The sequence below is a fragment of the Equus caballus genome, chromosome 6 (assembly GCF_041296265.1).
Source record: "Equus caballus isolate H_3958 breed thoroughbred chromosome 6, TB-T2T, whole genome shotgun sequence".
Classification (NCBI taxonomy): Eukaryota; Metazoa; Chordata; class Mammalia; order Perissodactyla; family Equidae; genus Equus; species Equus caballus.
In genome coordinates this window covers 63105910-63130302 of record NC_091689.1, presented here as the reverse complement: position 1 = coordinate 63130302, position 24393 = coordinate 63105910, and the positions used below count along the sequence as shown (strand labels likewise).

At 34.5% G+C, this 24393-nt stretch overlaps 1 protein-coding gene across 31 annotated transcripts in view; it reads left to right on the top strand.

Annotated features, from left to right (window-relative positions):
• The window catches only part of SOX5 (SRY-box transcription factor 5), a 949864-nt gene that overhangs the window by 239283 nt on the left and 686188 nt on the right, over positions 1 to 24393 (top strand). For 23 of the 31 annotated variants that reach the window (XM_070271071.1, XM_070271064.1, XM_070271055.1 and 20 more), the window contains one exon: positions 10147 to 10243. The gene's annotated coding sequence lies outside the window, so the exon portion shown is untranslated. The remainder of the gene's footprint in view (positions 1 to 10146; positions 10244 to 24393) is intronic. The other 8 variants (XM_070271075.1, XM_070271061.1, XM_070271049.1 and 5 more) reach the window with 1 other exon arrangement.

The window sequence follows — 24393 nt, the reverse complement described above, 5'->3', positions numbered from 1 at the left end:
GAAGGCACAGTTGAAGGAATAGTGGAAAGGCTTGGCTGACAGCAGCAAGGATGCAGCACTCAGTGTTCAAAAAGCCTAAATACTTTGTTCATGATGCCTCAATGTTCAAGAGTATCTATAAGTTGAGTAACTAGAAATTTAAGAAGGGGGAAATAAAGTTAATATAGTAAATTTATTAAAAATGGATATTATTGAGGGGCCGGCCCAGTGGCATAGTGGTTAAGTTGGTGTGCTCCACTTTCAGTGGCCTGGATTCACAGATTCGGATCCCAGGCATGGACTTACACCACTTTTCAGCCATGCTGTGGTGGCATCCTACATAAAATAGAGGAAGATTGGCACAGACGTTAGCTTGGCAACAATCTTCCTCAAGCAAAAAAGAGGAAGATTGGCAACAGATGTTAGCTCAGGGCCAATCTTCCTCACACACACACAAAATAAATAGAATAAAAATAAATGGGTATTATTGATTTAAGTAATAATATATCTGACTTATGATGTTATGGGTCTTTTATTAACTAAAAATGCTTTCTGAGTTTTATTTAACAGCTTTATCTTTGGTCAGAAATGAATATCCTTTCTCTATTTGATGCTAAAACCTTTTTAATAATGCAGAATTGCTGCAAACTTTTCCCCTTTTAAATATTTAATGCTAGCCTTTCTTGCCTGAAATTGTATGAAAATATATGCCTGAACTTTGAGAAATAGAGTAGTTTAGTCTCAGATTAGAGTGGATCTGATGATCCAGTGTACCATTCACTTCGGAAATCCTGTTCTTGGAACTCTGACAGATGGTCCTTCCTTTATCTTCTACCTGTCCTTGGTATGGAATATATTTAGGAGATTTTGCATATGAGAAAACTGAGGCCTAGATAGATGAAGCTCACTTGGAGAGTAGGTAGCAAGGCCAGAAAGTGAGCCATTCTGTCTGAATCCAGAGCCATTGTTAAACCCTAAATCATTTTGCTTTGCTCCAATCATTCCTATTGCTGGACAACTCATTTGAAAAAAGTTATTTTTCACAATTCACTGAAATTTACCTCCCCATAATCGTGCCTTCAAAACAAGAACAATACTTGTTCTTTCATGTGCAGCATGAGACAATCTATCTGTGTATACTTTTCCAAATGGCAACCCTTCAAATATCTGATTGTTCTTAATGACTGGTGCCCTCCCCTACTCTTAAGTTTGATGTTTTTCAGACTGAATGTATCTTCTCCTCCTAATTGTACCTGATTTAGGACAATTGTCATACATGTTATGTTACTAGTTGACTTTTTCTGGTGTTGAATACTTAGCTAGTTCTCTACCTTCGGATGGAAACCAGTTCTGGAACCAGTATTTGAAATATTGTCCTACCATTGGGCACTGATTTTACCTAATTTTGATTTGGACAGTCTGTAATTATTAACTGTATTCTCTTTTATCCACTCGCACATCTCATTCTTTGCTTGCATTGTGATTGCTTCCATTAAAAATTACAAAATCTTAAATACTGCATGATTTCATCCATATGTGGAAGATAACAAATGCATGAATAAAGAGAACAGATTAGTGGTTTCCAGAGGGGTAGGGGGTTGGGGGGTGGGCAAAAGGGACAAAGGGGCACTCATGTATGGTGATGGATAAAAATCCGACTACCAGGCGTAAGCACGATGAAGTGTATTCAGGAATTGATAAACAATAATGTACACCCAAAATTATACAATGTTATAAACCATTATAATCCCAATAAAATTACTTGAAAAAATACAAAGTCTTCTTGAACTATCCTTAAAACACATCTTTTCAACTTGATATTTTTATAACAATACTATATTAAAGTAAGTTAAAGTCTCGGCTTGTGGATTTAAGTCCATCATTTCAATTTTAAGATCTTTTTACGTTTTAGAATTTCCTCACAGATTAGAGTTCAAATTTGATAAGTATGTCTTCATCTGGCTATATGATCACGGCATAATTATTCAAGTGTTTGGGGTAAGATAAAATCATAAATATTATTTGTATCCTTTCCCATTAATTATTAAGCACATGTCTGTTTCGAGGAAATTTAATCTATATGTTTGATTCATAGTCCCATAATTTTTCAAAATGTAATTTTGTAAGAGCCGTCTAACATCAGTCATTTTTATGGGGGGTGTGTGTGTGTTCGCTCCTAACATCAGAAGGTCATGTTTTGTTATGAATAAACAAATGCCTATATGTTAAACACGTCTAAGACATAAACTTGCTTAACTAGTCTCTACCATCTACCATTGGAAAAATATATTTTCGTGACGGATTGAGCTACCTCCTTAAAATAGACTGAGCAGATTCCCATGATGTCAGGCACTGGGATAGAATTTCCAAGAGCAGTAGTAGGTCTCTGTTGCTCCTTGATTGGCCCGTAGATTAAGACAAGTCAGTAAAAAAAAGGATATCAACAAGCAATTGACAAAAGATAAGAATAGATTGTCTGGTATATGAATACATTATTAATATTATATAGAGAAAACCTTACTTCAGGAAGGGCAAATATTGGACCAGCATACCGGGCTCTGTGCCGTTGAAAGGGTCCTATACTTCAGGTGGCCCTGACCTGCTTCATGGGAGCTGTGAATAAAGGATAAATAATGATTCTGCCAGTAGGTGATGAAAAGTAAAATAAAATAAGCACTCTATATGGCCAGGGTTCAACCAGAAAGACAGAAGCCACTGTGATTATTTTAAAAAGAGGGATGTAATGTTGGAAAATTGTTACACACTGACAATAATAAATCGTAAAAGAGTAACCTAGAGGTCAAGAACAGCAAGAAGTTACTACCACCCTTATGCTGGGAGACGCAGAGAGGAGGCAGGGTTACCAGGGTCGCCGGATGGAAGCTGTGACCATGGGGGCCTGTCTGGCCATAGATGGAGTCAGTAGAGATGGAGCTGATGCCTGAGATGCCTGGCAAATCAGAGAAGGAGGGTGAGAAATGCAAATAGCAGAAGGTTGATAGATGTTGATCCTTGGAGATGGTTGGTGGGGCTTTGTTTTACTGGTGTCTCTGTTTTGAGTATGTAATTGTCTATAAGAAAATGTTGAAAAAAATAGTAAATGAAAGAGAGAAAGAGAGAACCTGAGGCGTGTAAGCACACACACGCACACGTGCACCCATGCACACACACATGCGCACCATGGCACTCGCCCGCCCTTACACTGTACTCCAATCTCCTCCTGGTAGCTGAACTCAGCTGGCAGGGTACCCTGGGAAACTTGATCCACAGGGCTCAGCCCATATCAGGGGTCAGCAGAGCAGGAGAAGGGCAAAGAAAGGATCGAAGGCAAAGGGGCTGGCAGACCCTCACAGGACAGATGAGGCAGTGGCTCTCTTCCCTCTGTCCATACAAAGTCCTAGCTAGAACTTCCTGTTGCTCTCTGTGGCTTTCTGAACCATAGAAACCCCCTATCTAAACCTAATTTTGTTATTATAAAAGTGGGATTGGGGATACACAATGTGATTATTTGACCCAGCCTCTGGCTGTGAAACCCACATTAAGACTTTGGACACTGCAGTGTCAATATAATACACCAAGTGTTTTACACTCTTCCTGTGCACTTCCATTTACATGAATTCTACTTAGTAGTCTTTACAAGTACTTATGAATATCAGACAAGCTCCAGATCAACTGGAATACTCATGGATTCAGTTTGAAATCCTTACCTTGAAGAGAGAGTAACGAATTGGCAAGGAATGATCATAATTAAAACTTTGGTCTGTTATATAGTAATGGTCTTCAGCACACATTTGTCACATTTGGTTGACAATAAGAAAAACTGTACTCAAGTTTTTGTATGTTCAGCCACAAAGACTGAAAATTAAAATGAAACATAGCAAAATGGAAGTATGCTAACTATGTAATTATTTGAATTAACATATAAAACATTACTATCATATTGGAATCCATCTCTACTGATTTTGTATTAATAAGTGGGGACTTGGTTCTCAAAAATCTTTTAACTCTGAAGAAGATTGGGTTTAATACTAGAAATAACACTTTCCTAGCTGCGACAACTATAAAGTCTCTTCTGCGGCCATCCTGTATGGTTGTTAACCATATGTTGAAATTTTGACCATTTTCTGAATGGTCCACCTAAGGAGACATCTTTCTCTTATTCACACAGAGGCGCTCTATCTGCTAGCAACTGCCCTGACCTTCTAGGACTGATATTATTAGGGGGAAAATATTGCCAGGAGAAGTTTCATTGCCTTCTCTAAAGAAGTTTTACTTTTAGTATCCAAATCAGGATTCTAGGAAGCTCCCATGAAGAATATCTTGGCTCTGAGCAGGACAGAGCCACATGCTGGTTTTAGATTTTCAGGTTTGCCTGTTTGTGTTTAGGCCAAGAACACTTTATTTATCTTTACTACTTTGTTTTATTGGTTTTTTTGTGAGGAAGACTGGCCCTGAGCTAGTATCTGTTGCCAGTCTTCCTCTTTTTGCTTGAGGAAGATTGTCGCTGAGCTAAAATCTGTGCCAATCTCCCTCTATTTTATGTGGGATGCCACCACAGCATGGCTTGATGAGTGGTGCTAGGTCTGTGCCCAAGCTGTGAAAACATGAACCTCAGGCCACTGAAGTGGAGCATGTGAACCTAATCACTATACCACTGGGCCGGCCCCTACTTTGTTGTTAATCCTTCTTAATCATTCATGTAAGAGTAAACCTTTAATTATATTAAGATCAAGATGGGGATCACAAAGTGTTTTTCTGTTTTCAAATGGTCATTAAGGCTATGCTATGTTCTCAGTGTACATGTACTAATGTACCTTTGTACTAATATATGAATTAGTATTGCATATTTTACAGAAGCTAAAGTATTTCAATAACTTGGTTAAAGAAACTTGCATAAGCCCTGAATTTATTTATTTATTTTTTTTGCTGGGAAAGATTCTCCCTGAGCTAACATCTGTTGCCAATCTTCCTCTTTTTTTTTTTCCCCTCCTCAAAGCCCCAGTACTTAGTTAAATGTTCTAATTGTAGGTCCTTCTAGTTCTTCTATGTGAGACGCCAGCACAGCATGGCTACTGACAGATGAATGATGTGGTTCTGCACCGGGGAACCAAACCCAGGCCGCGAAAGTGGAGTGAACTGAATTTTAACTGATAAACCATCAAGGCTGGCTCATGAATTTAAAATTTTTAAATACAGTTTGACTTATTTATACAAAAGCAAAGCCATATATGCATTTAGGAAGAGATTTTTCATTTGGGTCAAAAGGGATGGGTTTTAAGGAGTGGTTGGCTGACGTCAGACTGGGACAAATCCCAGATCTAGCACTGCCTTAGATAACTATCAAGATTCCTAACTTCCCTGTGCCTCTGTACTATAAAATGTACCACCTGTGGAGGTTTTTATGAAGATCCAGTGTGGTGGATCCAAGTGTAAAGCACTTAAAACAGTGCATTGTAGGTAGATAGCACTAAAAATATCTCCTATTAAATTCTTTATTTAATATTTAAGAAAATTTTTAATCAAAATTCATTTTGATTAAAAAATATGAACTTTTTCTTGAGTTATCATTTGTTTTCCTGTTAAAATTAGGTAACACTTCTTTTCTCCAGGCTTTCTTGCGCCTGTTGCCTCTTTCTCTATTAGCCCCTTATCTGTCTATCCTTGTGCCCTGATACTCTAATTGAATTGTTCTGAGATAAGGGCTTTTGATCCTAAACATCTGGGTGTGTAGATATTTTGTGAGATGCTTTTTATCTCTTATTTGTGTATTCCTCATTTACTCTTTTTCCTCATGTTCCTGAAAATATCCTACTTATGGATCATGTATATTCCCTTTGTCTGACGTTGGAAAACAACAACATAGCAAAGAGCAGTGGAATTGAGATTTGGCTGTATATCTCCATAGCTCCTCCCCATTTTTAAATTCTTTAAATCTCTGAAATAGAAAATCAGAAATTTGTGATGCTTTGAAATCACATAGGAACATAGTCTTTCTCTTACCCCTCTTTTGGGGGGGGTGATGGTGTGGGGGTGTGTGTTTACTCAACATGTGTATATTTTCTACTTTCCCCATCTGGCATCTGCCTTAGCACCAGCCTTGCTAGCTGTTCTGTGTCAAGAGTACTTTAGCCTTTTCATTATGAAAGAGAAAGAAATGAAATAATATAAAAAAGAAAATCTTTCCACCGTCCCCCTCCCCACCTCACTTTTTGTTTGGTTGTTTCTAAGCAAGTTTCTTGCCATTTACCTTTGCATTTGCATTGCTTATTGATTGGCAATTTGAAAATTGTTTATTGTGCTCTTTTGTTTCACTGTTCAAGAGCTAAAACAAAAGCTACCAGGCCCTGCGAGGTACACATTTGCATGCGGTGAGCGTTGCCCGAGGAAAAAGTAATTGCTAATGCATATTTATGTGGCACAAATTTGCCATTTGTTTATGCATAAAATTATCAATAGTGCAGGGCGGCCCAGCCGTAGAAAATGGTGACCTTTTTAGCTTAATAAATAGAAATCAGCTGTTATTGTGAAGAGATCAGCCATTTATTCTGTGTTGAGGGACATTGCCGGGAAAATGCAGATTGGGGCTGGCAATATCATTAAATGGAAGGCCAATGACCCTTTCGGTAGAGTCTATTATACTTTATCTAATAGGGGATAAATGACTCTGGTTGGCAAATGGAATAAAGAACAACAGTTTTTTTTTTTCTTTTGTAATTTTATAACTATATGGATTTTAAGCCAGTAACACTGAACAGGAAATCTCATGCTGACCTGTTGCTAGAATTTGCTCGTAAAGTATCTGTTTTAAAGATGCTTTTCCTATTCATTATTCTCTGACTATTTTGATTTGTTCCCATTGAAACAAAAAATAATAAGTCAAATGATATTTTTTCAGGAAAATAGGTCTCCCTTTAGTTTTTAGCTTTCTTTTTCTTTTTCGTCTCTTTTTTTTTGGCCATACTTGTATCTTTGTATTGCAGATGTCTTTACATTTTACATGGTTGTTCTATATTTGATGTCTTAAAAATATTACAGGTAGAAGAAGATATTCTGAAAATAAAATTACCAATAGATTGTAAACTGAGGTGTTTTGTTTTTTTTTTAACTAAGTATACTACTTTCTAAGAGATAAGAATGTCTTTTGAATAAGTCTGTGTGTCCTTTGGATTAAAGAATATTCTGTAAATATAAAACTTCTCATCAGCATATTTTCTTACTATGTAAAAAACCAACAGCGAGTCTTTGTATCTTTTTTGGTTCTTTCTCTGCTGTATCTGATGGATGAAGTGCCCTCAGTCTCCCCAGAGCTCTCCTGTGACTCTGATTTAATGTGGTGTGACCCCACACGACATTTATTTGCCTAATATCTTTTTGGTGTGTTAGTGAGCATTTCTGCCTTTTAGGATTTTTTATCCAACTTTTTTAATCATTATAGAATTCACTGTTAAATGGAAGTTATGATTGTTTTTTCAATATTGTTTTGTAATATTTGATGCACTCAAAATTTTATGTAAATACTGATGCCAGATAATGAAAGAGAGACCTGTAAACCCACCTCAGAACATGGCGAAGCTCTTTGAAACTACCTGCCTGCTCCTCTCTGATTGTGTTTCTTACACAAGTACACCACACCAGGTTTAAAGTTTCTACAACAGTGAGTTTGCAGCCCCCAGTCTTTCCCTTGTGGTGCACTTTCGTACGACAGTGCGTTCTGCAGCTGGTCACCAGAGTGACTGAGGAATCTTTTACTGGCAGAAATGGGTCTGTTGTTCCTTTTCAAGGTAGAGGATGTAAATAGGATTCAGACACCAGGCTACATTAGTTCATAAAATGAATATATTTGTTATGTCATTTATAAGGTATTGACTTTAGGTCCATTAGATTCATAGTCCCTAGTGGGAAAAAAAACAGTGATTTAATGGGTAGGTTGGAATTCCGGAAGGAAGAGCAGTAGTGATTAACCCCTTCTTCCTCAACTCCCTGTCCTGTTACAGAATAGTGTTAAGTAGCTGAGAAGAGGGCTCTAGGGGAAAGGAATGGTTTATCCTCAGTCTTCCCTGTACTTTCGAAGGGATCACAAAACAGATTTCAGCTGGGTTATTACTGTGTCTCTGAATGTGATAGAACAGATCACTCGGGGTTGGTAAGAGTTGCCAAAATTATGTTTTATAAGATAATTTTTAAGTTAATGAATGCATTTTATTTTTACAAAACCCAAAGTATATTTATTTAGAGGGTCTTAGTAATTTAAAGTATTATTTAGGGAGATTATAGGATATGAAGGAATCAAACTTAGATTTTTGTTTTTTAAAGAGAAATGATCTTTTTCTCAACTCCATGGAAGGGAAGTTCATTATGGTGTCATGCTAGTTACACCCTTTCTCAGCCAAGTTTTAAGTGATATTAGTGAGAATGGCCATCACAGTAATTTTTAAAATAGGGTGTTTCCTGTTCCATAAATACCTAGAAAAATATTGGTTTATACAAACCTCTTTTCTGATAAGAGGATGACTGAAATATCATTTCACCTCTATGTAATTAAATTCGGGCGCAGAGCGCTCATAATAATTCTAGTCAATTTCACCCAACTAATGTTTCTGCCACCTAAAAGGAATTTTCTCTCAGGCTGTTTTGGCAGTTGCATATTCATTCTTATATCTGAAAATAACTAATTATAATATAGGTAGGACATTTTTTAAAATTCCAATTGTATTTCCAATCTTCTGACATACTAATATGTTATGGCTGGAGAAAAATATGTCAGCTGAAATCTGGCATCTCAAAACTTGACCTGACATAAAGATTATAGTATCAACAAACATTTTTAGAATTTCATATTTTAATTCAAGTTTTTCAAGTTCTGTGACAAAAATATAAAAATACAGGCTCCCTCTTGTGGGTAAAATTACCAGCTGTGCGTTTCTGTGTTGCCCACATATAGGATATGGCAAAAGTTCTCTGTTTCATTTTTAAGTAAATTCTACTGTAGTAGTGTTTATATTTGGTCAGATGTGACATCTGATTTAGCTGAAGAAAAAGTAGAGTTTGAGGTACATTTTTTGGGTACCATTTTTAATGAAAATAAATGAATTTTTTAAATTGGAAGACTATGTATACACAACTTTTATTTTACTGCAGTGACATAATTTCTGATGTTCAACATTTTTAATAACTTTTCTCATTTTGAGATAATCTTCAATGGATTTCATTAGTGAACTAGTGAAATAATGTGGAGTCTTCCACTTGTCAGCGTGGTGACTTTGGATTTCTGTGCTAATTAACAAAAGTTCTGATACTGGAATGAAGTAAAATGTCTCCCTCCCAATTATGCCACAGATCGATACAGTATCATAATAACACTACTCAGATACCATAAACTTTGTGATGAAAACTGAATAATCAATGGCATGATAAGCATGAACACTGAAGCGTTACTCACTTCTCAGTGAATTGGACTGATAGTGAAGACACTGAGCTGGAACCGAGGCTGTTCCCTAGGGGGTCCTGCTTTCAGAAGTGGAGTCTTGGGAATTTCAACTGGATTGCCAGAGGCCATTTCTGTCCAGCCTGGGGAAACTGGTAACAAAGCCAGAGTTTTATTCACTCCTGAAAGTGGCAAGAGCAGTATTTCTGATGATGAGCTGGGCAGTACAATCATAGAGATATACAGCAAGGAATGTGAATGTAGAGATAGCTGAATGACTCCTACTAAACAATAATTGTGTTGACTCTTGCTGTCGTACATTTGAATGGAATCAAGGAAAGGATCTATGAGGGCACCCGAAGATCTCTCATAAATCATTCCAAGAAATAAGAATTTACCTTAATGTTGTCTGTCCTAAAGCATCTGCAGGATGTTTACATGAAAATTAGACAAATGAACAACTTGCAAGGGGATTGACATATATGTATATATACATATAACAATTATATGCATATAAGTTTTCAGATTAATTCTGGTGGCATTATAATGTCAAATTAATGCCCCTTTTTCCATAAACAATAACTTTATTATATTTATATATTTTTAATATATATGTATATAATTTATGTATAGATACATTTGTTTTGGAAACCTTAGACATCTGTTACTTCCAAAGTCATATATTGATATACTTACTAGGAAGGAGCAATGCACTGTTAATGGTCTACTTGTATTTTTTCTAGCATTCCTCTTGCTGATGACAGAATTCCTGTCTGAATCTATTTACAAGATTCTGAAGGCTGAACAGAGAATTTTGGCACTGCACTGGGTAAGAAAAAGGTATGTTCATAAAACACGTAATGCACACCTTTGAAAAGTCAATTACTACATTTGCTACTTCACAAAAATGGAAGTGTATCTGCCTTCTCTTATTTTAATTTATAAATAAAATATATGACATAGACATATAAAATTATAGTACCTAGTCCTTCATATTCAGGTGACAACTGGATTTGTGTTTATTATTTTGAAACTCATTATGAAAGTAACGTGTCTAAACTGGCAGATGATAGCAACGTTTCTTTTCATTTTCTTAATGAGATACACTTTTCTTGAAGTTGTGAAAGTTTTTCTTCTTCATTGAAAAATGTTTTTTAAAACATTAGGTGCTGCTTTTTTGTTGTTGGCACAAAAGAAATCCTTTGGGTCACAACGGGCAAGTCACACATTTTTACAAAAATTTCCGTAGACTATTAAGTATTCCAGGGTATGTTTTTGTAAACAAATACAAAACTGCAATTTTGCTGAGGCCAAACAGAGATTTTCCAATTTGCTTGGCAGAAAAATTTGGTGGGCATCTATCTGTGTGTGCATTTATGAAACGCTTGTTTGTCTTTTCAAAAAAGTTAAACCCTTGGGAACAAGAACTGAAAGTTCAACCACAGACCTAGAGTTGAGAATCCTTTCATAGTCCTGTGCCTGACTAACTGTCACATGAGTGACAGCAGTAAAGGTTGGGGGTAAGGGATCCTGTTGTTCAGAAGTCTGTCCTTAGTAAGATGGAAAAGGAATTCTCTTTCTTTTTCTCCTAAAAAGAATAATGAAAAAGTGGTCTTCTCGCACAGTGAACTAAAACTTACTTATTCAATAACCCACTCTTAAAGTCTTATGCTTTGTGTTTCTAGAACTTCAAGATACAAGTTTTTTTGTGAAAACCCTTAGAATCAAAGGCAGTTGTTACCTTCTTTAAAAACTAAATGGTTAAAATCCTAAATAGTATTTTTAAAATATTTATAAATAAGACTGCATATATTCACAGACTAATGAAACAATATGGTATAGTGGAAGGCATAGTGAGTAATGGATTGTTATGCTAACAAAAGTGGAATAAGTCACAAATGAATGTGAAAATATGAAACTTCTATAGTTTTACAAGTAAACACACCAGAATAAATAAAATTAAAAGGCAAATGAAAAACTGAGACTATTTCTAATATATATGGCAAACATCACATGTAAAGAGCTGTTATTGTGTTATAAGAAAGGCACTAACATCTTAATTTAAAAGATAATGAGATATAAGAACCAATAATTAATGAAGAATGCAATTCTAATACAAAAAGCTAATAAAGGAAATGCAAAGTTATGCCACACTTACTATCTAACAAGTAAAAGTAGTGTGGAATGATAATGTTATAACAAGAATGTGGGATGATGGATGTTTTCAATAATGTTGGAAAAAGGTTCTGTTTGTTCAACTTTCCAGGAAGTGGTTTGACCATCTCTGTTAAAAGCCTTAAATGTTTCCAAAGCATTTGATGCAACATTTCCATTCTATTCGTTTGGAAAAGATTGGGTTGCAAGTAATCCAAAATCGTTTTAAAAAGATAGCACTTGATATTTTTCTATAGGAAGTCTGTGTAGGCAATTCAGAGCTGGTTGGGTGGTTCCACAGTCATCAGTGACCCAGATCCTTTATCTTTTTCTCTGTTACTCTGAACACATGATGTATTTATTTATTTTATTTTTTATTTGTTTATTTTTATTTTATTGCAGTAACATTGCATTATAACATTATATAGCTTTCAGATGTACATCGTAATATATTTCGAATTCTGTGTAGATTACATCATGTTCACCAGCCAAAAACTAATTATAGTCCATCACCACACATGTGAGCCTTTTGACGCCCCCCCCCCCCCCCCCACTTTCCCTATGGTAACCACCAATCCAGTCTCCGTTGCTATGTGTTTGTTTGTCATTGTTTTAATCCTCTACTTATGAGTGAGATCATAGGGTATTTGACTTTCTCCCTCTGACTTACTTCCATGTAATACCCTCAACGTCCATCCATGTTGTCACAAATGGCCAGATTTCATCATTTCTTATGGTTGAGTAGTATTCCATTGTGTATATATACCATATCTTCTTTATCCATTTATCCCTTGATGTGCACCTAGGTTACTTGCAAGTCTTGGCTATGGTGAATAATGCTGCAATGAACATAGTGGTGCATGTATCTTTATGCATTTGTGTTTTCAAGTTCATTGGATAAATACCCAGCAGTGGGATAACTGGATCATATGGTGGATCTATTCTTAATTTTCTGAGGATACTCCATACTGCTTTCCATAGTGGCAGCACCAGTTTGCACTCCCACCAGCAGTGTACGAGGGTTCCCTTCTCTCCACATCCTCTCTAAGGCGTGTTGTTTCCTGTCTTGTTAATTATAGCCATTCTGACCGGAGTGAGGTGATACCCCATTGTAGTTTCTATTTGCGTTTCCCTGATAGCTAATGATGTTGAGCATCTTTTCATATGCCTGTTGGCCATCTGTATATCTTCTTTGGAGAAATCTCTGTTCAGGTCTTTTGCCCATTTTTTAATTGAACACATGATTTAACCTAGGGTTTTGGAATATCCACTATTGGTATTCCAACAATAATGTCCATACTCTATCAACAGGAAGGAAACATTCCTAGGAGAAGTTAGTGCTCCTTCCCTTCAAGGACATCTTCTGAAACATGGCCACCACCACTTTCACTTACATTCCACTGTCTAGAACCTAGTCACATGACTATGCCACACTTAAAAAGAGGCTGTAAAGTGTATTTTATATTCTGAAGGTAAATTTGGGGGCAGTATTACTGTGGAAGAATAAGAGACTGGATATTAGGGCCCAACTAACGGTATCTGACAATTTCACTTCAAAGAATCTAACTTAATGAAATAATTAAAGAAGGAGATGCGATTTATGTAAATATGTTTATTTTCATATATTTATAATGGGAAGAATTTGAGATTGACTAAATTGTCTGGCAATAGAGCAGTAGGTTGATAAATTTGAGTGCGTTCATATTACACAGTCAATAATACATTTTTAAAGAATTTTTAGACACATGAAATTATGCATGATGCAATGTTAAATGAAACAAGTCAGAATCCACACTAAAGATACAGTGTATCTCCAAATTTGTGTGTGTACACACACACAAATGCACACACATATATACATTCACACATACATATAGTAGTTCCCCCTTATCTGTAGGGGTTGGTTTCAAGACCCCAGTGGATGCCTGAAACTGCAAATGGTACCAAACCCTATGTATACAATGTTTTTTCCTATAGTTAACACTTATGCACTGTGGCCATAACTTTTTCAGTTTGAGATACAACAGCAAAACTAGCACAAATTTCTTTTTCCTTCTTCATAATTTTGTGGGTAGAAGATTAGTTCTTACTGTAGATTTTAGCAGCCTCAGCATATGATTTTTTTCTTTATTGAGTCAAGAACTTTTACCTTTTCACTTAAGGGAAGCACTTTACACCTTCTCTTTGGCGTATCTGAGTTGCCAGCATCACTACTCTTGCGCTTTGGGGCCAATTGTTAAGTAAAATAAGGGTTACTTGAACACAAGCACTGCCATACCACAATAGTCCATCTGATAACTGAGATGGCTACTAAGTGACTAACAGGCAGGTAGCGTATACAGTGTGGATACGCTGGACAAAGGGATGGTTCAGGTCCCAGGCAGGATGGAGCAGCATAGTGCAAGATTTCATCATGCTATGCAGAATGGTGTGCAATTTAAAACTTCTGAGTAGTTTACTTCTGGAATTTTTCATTTAATATTTTTGGACCACAGTTGACCACAGGTAACTGAAACTAAGGAAAGTAAAACCATGGATAAGGGGAGACTACTGTATATATTATAAATACATAAAAAATTAACAGAAAAAATAGCTGAAAGTAAATACATCAAATATTATTAGCTCTGGATCATGGAATCATGAGCAATTTCAATTTTCTTTATAGTTTACATGGTTTTATTTTCAAGTATGATTTAATATTAAAATTTGAGAACTATAAAAAGTATGGTATTCCAAAAGGTTTACATATGTTCCTTAGTGCCCTGTTTAAAATACTACATATGTGTGCCTTCAAGGAGAGATGAAACAGCTTAGCACCCATCCTTTTTGACAATTTTTCTTGAAGTCAGTTTGCAACAAGCATTCCTTCTCGGTAGAGCCATACAGCCTCTTAGAAATCTTGATCATAGTGCAGCCTTTTAGTTTAGGACAGGTGAGATGCTATGCTGTAGTTCAGGGGCTTTGCACAAGCACGTGGAGGTTGCTGTAATCATACCTATTTCAAAGGCAAAGAGCAAAACTTTAAAGACATTTCTTTCTTGTGTGTAAGTGAAAGAGGTTGAATACTACAGTTCTGGGTTCTGGAATGTGTTTTTTTCTTTAAGGATTTTTAAAAGTATTATGATACCCTAAAATATTAAAGGAGTGAAAACTTGATTCAAAGCTAAGTGAAAAGTCACAATTAGATAGCAACCTATGAGAAATCCTCTGCAGAAATTAGAGTGAGACCATTTTATTTTCCCCTGAGTCTAAGCTGACTTCCCTCTTTGGAACTTGTAAGAGAAGCACAATGTTGAGAGGCTTAGACTCTGGAGACACACTGGATTCAGTTCCTGACTGTACCACTTATACCTGTCTACTGTTGGGTATGTTCTTTCACTATTGATGCCTTATGTGTAAAATGTAAATAATAATGGAAAGCACTATACCTTGCACATATTTAACATGTGGACACTGGTGTAACTAAACAGATGAAACAAAATAGACTTTAAAGCCCAAACCATTATTGGAGATGGTCACTTTATAAATGTTTGAAGTTTCAAGTCAATAGGAAGATAGTAGATAATTTTAAATCTAACTTCCTCTAATAACATAACTTTAAAATATATTGAGGAAAAATTGACAGAACAGCAAGAAGAAATAAACAAATCCATAAAACCCGTGAATATTAACTGACTTCTGTTAGTAACTGAAGGACTAAAATAGACAGAAAAAATAAGTAAGAATGGAGAGTTGAAAGAAAAGATTAAGAAACTTGACCTCATAGACATATGTAGAACCTTGCATGCAACTGCAAAATTCATATTATTTTGAAGAACACAGGGAACAGTACAAAAATTGACCATGTGCTGAGTCATAAATTAGATTTCAACCATTTTCAAATAATTGGAGTCATACCATAGTGAAATCAAGCTGCAAATGAGTAACAAAAATATAGCTAGAGAAAAAGTTTCATGATTAACAGAAATCACAATAGTAATTATTAATATTTTAGACTAAACAAAAATGAAAATCTTACATATAGCAATTGTAGAATGCTCCTAAGTAGTATTTACTGGGAAATTTATTCCTTAAATAAATAAATTAGAAAAAAAAGAAAGGGTAAAATTTAATAGGCCAAGAATTCATCTCAAAAAGAACAATAAAATAAACTCAAAGTGGTAAAAGGAAGAAATGAATAAAAGTCAGAGTGAAATTACTGATGTTGGAAACAATCATGTGAAGGAGAGGACCAAGAAAGACAAAAATTGATTGTTAGAAAGATGAATAAATTTTCCAATCCTCTGATGAGACCGAGCAAGAGAGCAAGTGACAAGGAGCAAATAACCAGTATCAGGAATGACAATGGTGACATCACATGAGATATGCAGATATTAAACAGTCAATAATGAATATTATGAACTTTATGTTGCCAACTTTATGTTGTTAAATATGAAGAATTGGATGAATGGTCAAATTTCTAGAAAAATATAACTTAGCAAAATTTACTCAAAAAGAGAATCTGAATAGTTCCATAACTATTGAGAAAATTTAATTTAGTGGGCCAGCCCTGTGGCCCAGTGGTTAAGTTTGGCACGCACTGCTTAGGCAGCCTGTGTTTGGTTCCCGAGCATGGGCCTACCCCACTCATCAGCAGCCATGCTGTGGTGGCGACCCACATACAAAACAGAGGAAGATTGGCACAGATGTTGGTTCAGGGCAAATTTTCCTCAGCAAAAAAAAAAGAAGAAGAAGAAGAAGAAAGAAAGAAAGAAAATTTAGTAATCAAAAATCTTCCTGCAGAGGGCCAGCCCTGTGGCTGAGTGGTTAAGTTTGTGTGCTCTGCTTCAGCATCCCAGGGTTTCACCAGTTTGGATCCTGGGTGCGGACATGGCACCGCTCGTCAAGCCATGCTGAGGCAGCGTCCCGCATGCCACAGCTAGAAGGACTCACAACTAAAAATATACAACTATGTACTGGGGGTTTTAGGGGAGAAAAAGGAAAAATAAACTCTTTAAAAAAAAAAATCTTCCTTCAAAGAAAATGTCACACCAAATGGCTTCACAGGTAAATTCAAGGAGGAAATAAGTCTAATCTTAGTTAAGTTTTTTCAAAAAATAGAAGAAGAGTTAATACTCCCCAACTGATTTTATAAGGATCATATAACCTTAATACCAAACCTGGCAAGAATACTATGAAACAGGATATGTAAGGGCAAATTTCTCTCATGAATATAAATGAAAAAACCTCCACCAAATATTAGCAAACCAAATTCAGCAATATATAAAAAGGATCATTAAACGTGACCAAGTTGGTTTATGCCAGAAATTCAAAGTTTGCTAACATGTAAAATAATCAATCAATGTAATACAGATTAAAGGAAAGTATCATATGATCACTTAAATTAATGCAGAAAAAGCATTTAATAAAATTCAACATTTATTCCTGATTTTTAAAAGTTCTTAGAAAACTACAAACAGGGAAGAACTTCCTTAAAGTGATATAAAATACCCATAGCAAACAAATTATAATAATAAAATGTTGAAAGCTTTCCTTCTGTGATCAAGAACAAGACAAGGATATTTGCTATCTCCCCTACTATTTACCATTTTTTCTCGAGATGCTAGACAATGCAGTAAAGCAAGATAAAGAAATAAAGTAATTAGGATTGACAAAGAAACAACCAGCTATCATTATTGGCAGATGATATGTGTAAATAAGAGCATTTAGAAAGATTGGTGCATACAATACACTATATAAAAATCAACTATTTCTATATATCATCATCAATTCTTACCTAGTATTAGGTATGAGAGATATGCAGTACCTTTGTGGGGGAAAATTGTGAAACTAAGAAATATTGTAAAGGCTGAAGAAAATGGTGAGATATATACCATGTTCATGGACTGAAACATCCAATATTGTAGAGATGTCTCTTACTCCTAAGTTGATTTATAAGTACAATGTAATCGGAGTCAAAACGCCAATTACTTGTTCTGTCTTTGCTTCTTTGTTATTTGTTTGGCTAGTCTTTTTTTAATGTGTGTGTGTGTGTGTGTAATGTGACAAGTTGATTCTAAAATGCAAAAGATAAAGAATAGTCAAGACGCTCTCAAAAAAGGAGGAATGGAACAGAGTACTTGCCCTAACAATATTATAAAGCTTTATTAATTCAGAAATGTGGCATTACTGCAGGGGCAGACAAATAGACAAACGGGAGAGACTAGAGATCTTGGAAACAGACTCTTGCATATATGGACATTTTATTTGTAGTAAGGGTAGTACTTCCAAACAGTAGAGACATAAGAGATTTTTTATTACATGGTACTGAGAAAATTGACTATTTATGGAAAAAAATGAAATTGGATCCCTACCTTATAACACACACAAAAATCAATTTCAGTTGGTCAAAAACTAAGTGTGAGAGGCAAAGTAATAAGAGAATTTCCTGTAAGAGAATCTCCTATATTCTGTAAGAGAATCTAAGAAAATAACTGTACGACCTGGGAGTGGAGAAGGATTCCTTAGGTTAAAAAAAAAGCAGACATCCTACATTAATTTTTTAAATAGACTTTTTTTTCAGGATAGTTTTAGGTTTATAGCAGTGTGAGCAGAAGGTACAAAGATTTCCCATATAATGCCTGAGCCACTTGTCACAAACATGCATAACCTCCCCCATTATCAGCATCCTCACCAGTGTGGTACATTTGTTACAATTTATAACCGACACATCATTATCACCCAGAATTTATCGTTTACATTAGTGGTTACATTATTTTATTGTTTATTGGAAAGCATCATAAAAAGAGTGAAAAGGCAGGACATGGAGTGGTAGAATAAATTTGCAATACATCATTGACCAAGGTTGTATCTAGAATAGATTTTTAAAAATTGCTAATCAATGTAAAAATTCGCATGACCCGATAGAAAAATGGGCAAAAGAAGAAATTCGAATGGCTAATAATGTGTCCAAATGTCCAAACATATGAAAAAGTGCTTAATCTCAGTAGCAGTCAAGGAAATACAAATTAAACTCACAGTGAGCTCCCACTACACATGCTCCAAAGTGGGGAAGACGAAAATGGCCAGCGGATCAAAGCATTGGCAAGAATGCAGAGCAACAGCAAGACTCATCCAGTGCTGGTCGGGATATAAATGGAAACAACCACCTTTGGATGGAGCACCTCGCAAAGTCGAAATTTATAGTCCCTCCCTGCTCAAGCATAGCAATCCTGTATATATATATATATATATATATATATTCTAGAGAGAGAGGTGAATATGTATATCAGGAGACATGTACAAGAATGTTTGCAGGAGAAATATTTGTATTTGCCAAAAATTGGAAGCAACTCAATTGTCATCAACAAGATGGAAAATTGTAGAATAGTTATACAGTGAAATATGAAACGATGAAAATGCAATAATTTTAGTGATCTATTTAATATTAAATGGGAAAGAGCAAAGACAGAAGAATACATACAGGATGATTCCAGGAAACAATTATATTGTTCAGAGATGCATTGTAGACGATCAAACTATAAAGAAAAGCAAGGAAATTGTACTACAAGAGCGAGGGAGGGCTCTCTCTAGGATGAGAAAAGAGACTAAGCTGAAGGAGGGAAAGTTTGGGTCGGGGAGCACTTCTGACCCAAGGGAGAGTGCCAGTAACGTCCTGTGTGGTGGTGACATGCATATGTGCTTTCTTACCATTTGCTAAACTGTACATATTGTGTAGATATATTCATAATAAATGTTAAAATAATACAGCAAACAGTTATGATACATTCTATTTATTTCTTTAGTGGTGTATTATGTTTCAGGAGGGAAAAATGTGCTTGCAAATAGTGTAAATTAAACTGATACATCTTTCAAAATTAGGTAAAATAATTTAAGATGCTTATAAAGAATTTCCCACATTGGAAATGAAGAATAATAGGATAGTAAAATAAGCATTTATTCTTTCCAGTATTCCTTCTCTAAGAAATGTAATAAAGGATAGCGGGCATTGCCATTAGATTGAAAAAAAGTAAACTGCTTTGAGAACTATAAAATTATAAATATATTATTTATATAAATATTGAAATACATCGCCATGTTAAAGCATACTTTGCACGTATTAAGACTACCCACAGAAAGGCTTAGTTGAATATCAGACTTTATATTGCATTGACCAAAAATAATAAAAATCAGTACGTCATGTAGGTATTATAAATCCAAGGTTTTGCGGAGGTAAATTGAGGATAGTGGTTAGTTATACAATAGGTGGCGGTTGTTTTTGTTTTGCTTGTCTCTCTTTCTGTTAACATTCTTTTAAAATGTCACTGCATTTATAGTTATTTACTTTAACCATTTAGCCAGTTAATAATTTGTGATCCTAAGTGGTGGTTGCTTGTTCACGCCTTCTAGTCACCTTTCTCTTTTACTTGCAAATAAGCAAGCTCTTTGCTTAACTATTTATCGAATCCAATTACTTTTTTTCCTCAGTCACCCAAATCTAGAAAGTAAAACTCTTTATTGCTTGAAAAAGGAGAATAATCCCAATATATTGTAAATTGTCAAGTGAGTTCTTTATAATTAAAGATTACTCTGCAATATACAATTTTTAAGGCATTTATCCCGACAGGGTTCACTGGCCTTTGAGAATGAGCCACTTTGTTGACAAATCTATCATCTAAATTGTGCAACATTAATGAGAACTCTGAGCAGCACACTTTTACATTTTAATGTGGGTGGCAGTTTAAGGGAAAAAAAAAACCACCACCAGAACAAAATACTGAATATGATTGAAGTTGATTTAAAAAAGGTCTGCTACCTGTAGATAAAAATATGCATTACTCTGAACACATTATAATTAACAAGACTGTAAGGCTATGGTAAAATCTGATGACCCTCGGAAATCAAAACCCTGATTATTATTTAAAAAAAAAAAAGAGAAAAGAAGGCACTCATTTTCACAGTTAGACAAATACAGGGCATGTGACGCTGCTTACCTGGGCAACTAATTGTCATGCTACAACTTCATCCACAGTTCTTTAGTGACATATTGTGAAACTGATTCATGAAAGTACTGTCTTTGATTTGAATTCCTCATTTGTTAATAACTGATTATGTGATCGTGTATTTCCTGAACAGTATAAAATTTCTATATCTCATTCTTTTTTATAACCGTTTATAAATCATTATAGGTCATCTTTTGTTGTTATACCTCAATCTCTTGAATTAGACTCCTTTTCTGATATACTTTCAGCTTAGTTTTCTCAAGTTAATGAAACATTGTAAGTAAAAACGTCATGAAGAGCATGCCAAAGGCATGTTTAAATCTAATGGCACTATACTCATAATTTTTTCCTCAACTCAAAATTATTTGTTTAAATGCCCGATTATACTTAATTGTCTTCATACTCTACCTACAAATATCTAATATTCATCTGAATAGTTTAGCATAAAGTTATTAAGCTTATTTTCTGGGTGTTTCAAGTGTATGTACATATGCGGGTATTTTATTAGTGAAATTTGAATTGCAGAGTTTATTTCAAAATGTGCATCAACTTAAATGACATAATGTGGTCACTGTAGAGATGCTCCATGGTGCTAGTCTCCGAACAAGACATTGCTACTTGAGCAGCCATTGCTGATCCACTTGAAGCAGCCCTAAAACACTAGTCCGGCAGAAAATAATGGTCCATGTAGAATGCCTTTGGCTCTAGCTTTCAGCTTCTTGATTGATAAGGCACAATGAGTGACACTCATTCAAAAGTTATAGAAAAATTAGAGTTTTATTACTTTTTCAAAGTCAGATGATGTATGAATCAATAATTTAATAACACTGCTTAAGGATTGTTCTCTTATTCAGCAATTGTATGTAACTAAGAGGATTTTTCCTTTCAAATAAAATAATGCATGAACTCTTGACCAGAAGTCTTTAAAATAATGTATTTGAGTAAGCAATTGCTTATTTTTGTCTTTTTTTAGACTTCTAAGCAACAAAGGAACAGTTCTAACGATAATAATGTAATTTTTAAAAAACCTTGAACCCAAACTGTCTCCACAGAACTTTTTGCATAATTAGGTTATATATCTTCTAGATGGAAGAAGTCTTGCCCACGGTCACATTCTGTAAATGAAAATACATTTTGCATAAATTAGTGAAATTGACTGCTGAAATTTGTTATAAAATGTAATAAGTAGTTCCTAATTTTTTAAGTAGTTAGGAACTATAATGTTTTTCATTTTCTTAGATGATGCATACATCTATTCATCTTTTACAGAATTTTAAAAAACATTTTATAGTAAATAATTGGTGTTTTAAAATATAGTATATATGACATGAATAACATATAACGTAAACGATGTTTTACCTGTAATTAGGGAATTTCATTCCCTCTTAACATGGTAAAGCTTTTTGATACTGTGTCATGTTAGGCATTTCAAATCTGGATAAAAGAATGATTTTAGGACAATTTTCTAAGTATTAAGAAAAAAGTTAAATTAAATTTCTATGCCATTGCCAATATAAATTCTAGAAGGATTAAAGATTTAAATTCTTAATAAAAGAAACCATAAGTGTATTAAGAGATAGTGTTGGTGAATATTTCTCTAAGTGGGGGAAGGGTTGGAATTTATTTTTGTTTTTTTAAGTAATTTTATTTGGATTATAATGGTTTATAACATTGTGTAATTTCGAGTGTCCATTATTGTTAATCAATTCCTGAATATACTGGATTTTATTTTCAAGCATTACACCAAAGACAGAAATCGCAAAAGAAAAATCTTGCTAGATTTGATCACAAAAATGTCAAAGCTTCTTTGCATCTTAAATGATAAGACTGAGCCAAATGAGGAACTGAGAAATATGTTTGCAATATATTAGGTTTAAGGATATAAATTGCCATTTTTATTAAAGCTGTTTGACTACTGGCAATTTCATGTTTCACATATGTAATAAAAATATAAACAGTAGAGAAATAATTTGAATATTTAATAGAAAATCAAGTGGAGAAGGAATATATAAAATGTTTAATTTTTATAATAATTCAAGTAATGCAAATTAATTGTGAGATCCTAATTCATTCAGCAAATTGACAAAAATTAAAAATGTCACAATAACCAATGCTGAAGAGGTTACAGTGAGTCTCATTTGCTGAGGCGAGAAGTGTCAGTTGTGTTACTGCGCCAGAGTACAGTTGATTTCATAGTGCACATTGAAGTCTGATAATGTTGATTCCTGTGCTCTTGGGAAGTTACCTAACATTATCCATACATATGTTATTATATATATATATAACATTTATATATATATTAAAAAATTAAAAACAAAATTAAAAACAACCAATATATAAAATATAGGCTTTGCATTAAAAAAATTGTGGTGTTTGTGTATGATAGAATATTAATTTTATTTAAAAATAATGTTGTTGTAACATGGGAAACTAGAACTGGGTCATTGTCAACATTCAGGAAATATTTGTTGAATGGGTATGTGGGTGTGTGCATGTACAGACACACAGAGGTGTGTACGATGCATAGAAGAAAAATACTGGAAGAATATAGACAAGATGCTAAAAGGCATTACCTAGACTACAGGATTATGGTTGATTTTTAAAACTTTTCACCTTTTTGGTTGCATATATTAACTACCTTTCTTTAATAAATGTATATTACTTTCATTTTACAAAAAATGTATTATTTTTTAATATACTATATTAAATTATGAACATAGAGTATGTAAGTATATACTATAAACATCAATGTAGTGACCCATACATCAAAGAGCTTTTCTTTATGTTTTCTTCAAGCAGTTTTATGGTTTCAGGGCTTATGTTCAAGTCTTTAATCTATTTTGAGTTAATTCTTGTGAGTGGTGTAAGATAGGGGTCCAATTTTATTCTTCTGCTTGTGGTTATCCAGTTTTCCCAAGATCATTAATTGAAGAGCCTATTCTTTCCCCATTGAGTACTCTTGGCCATCTTGTCAAATATTAGTTGACTGCATTTGCAAGGGTTTATTTCCGGGCTCTCAATTCTGTTCCATTGGTCTATGGGTCTATTTTTATGCCAGTACCATACTGTTTTGGTTACTGTAGCTTGTAGTATAGTTTGAAATCAGGAAGTGTGATGCCTCCAGCTTTGTTCTTCTTTCTCAGGATTGCTTTGGCTATTTGGGCTTTTTCTGTGGTCCCATACAAATTTTAGAATTGTTTTTCTATTTCTGTGAAAAATGCCATTGAGATTTCATAGGCTGACTTTTTCCTGTATTTGAATTCCATTTGGTCCCACTGTCACTGAGAATAATACACCAGATATAAGATTTTTTGAATACTTTGAAAATACATTCTGGATCCCGTATAATGGGCAATAGATAATGCTTCCTTATTAAGATGTGCACATTTTGAAAACCATCATTAAATCTTCTACCACTCTCCTAGCATTTCTTTAGTCACTTTTTTTTCTTAATAAAGCAGTTATCTTGTTGTGAAGATATTTCATGTCCAGGAATGCATAGATGTATCTACTTTGGATTTTTTAAAATTTCTCCTGCATTCCTCTTTTTTTTCTCTCACTATCATAACCAAACACCTCAATAAAAAAGTGATTATTGCAATAAAGTGATGCAGAAGATGTAGCAATTTATTAAAATAAACAGATATATTTGAAAGATTGTTCAAATGACCTCATTCTTTTGGATTTAAAGACACTGTTTCACAAAATAACTTCTATGCTCTTCCATTGCCCAACACACCTCAGATGGATGCTTAAATAAGTGAATTTTGATGCAGGACCATTTGTTCGATTTTTAAACTTTATCTGCACTGATACTAAAAAGCATAGAAAAATATTTTAGTTTTAGGCATAGAA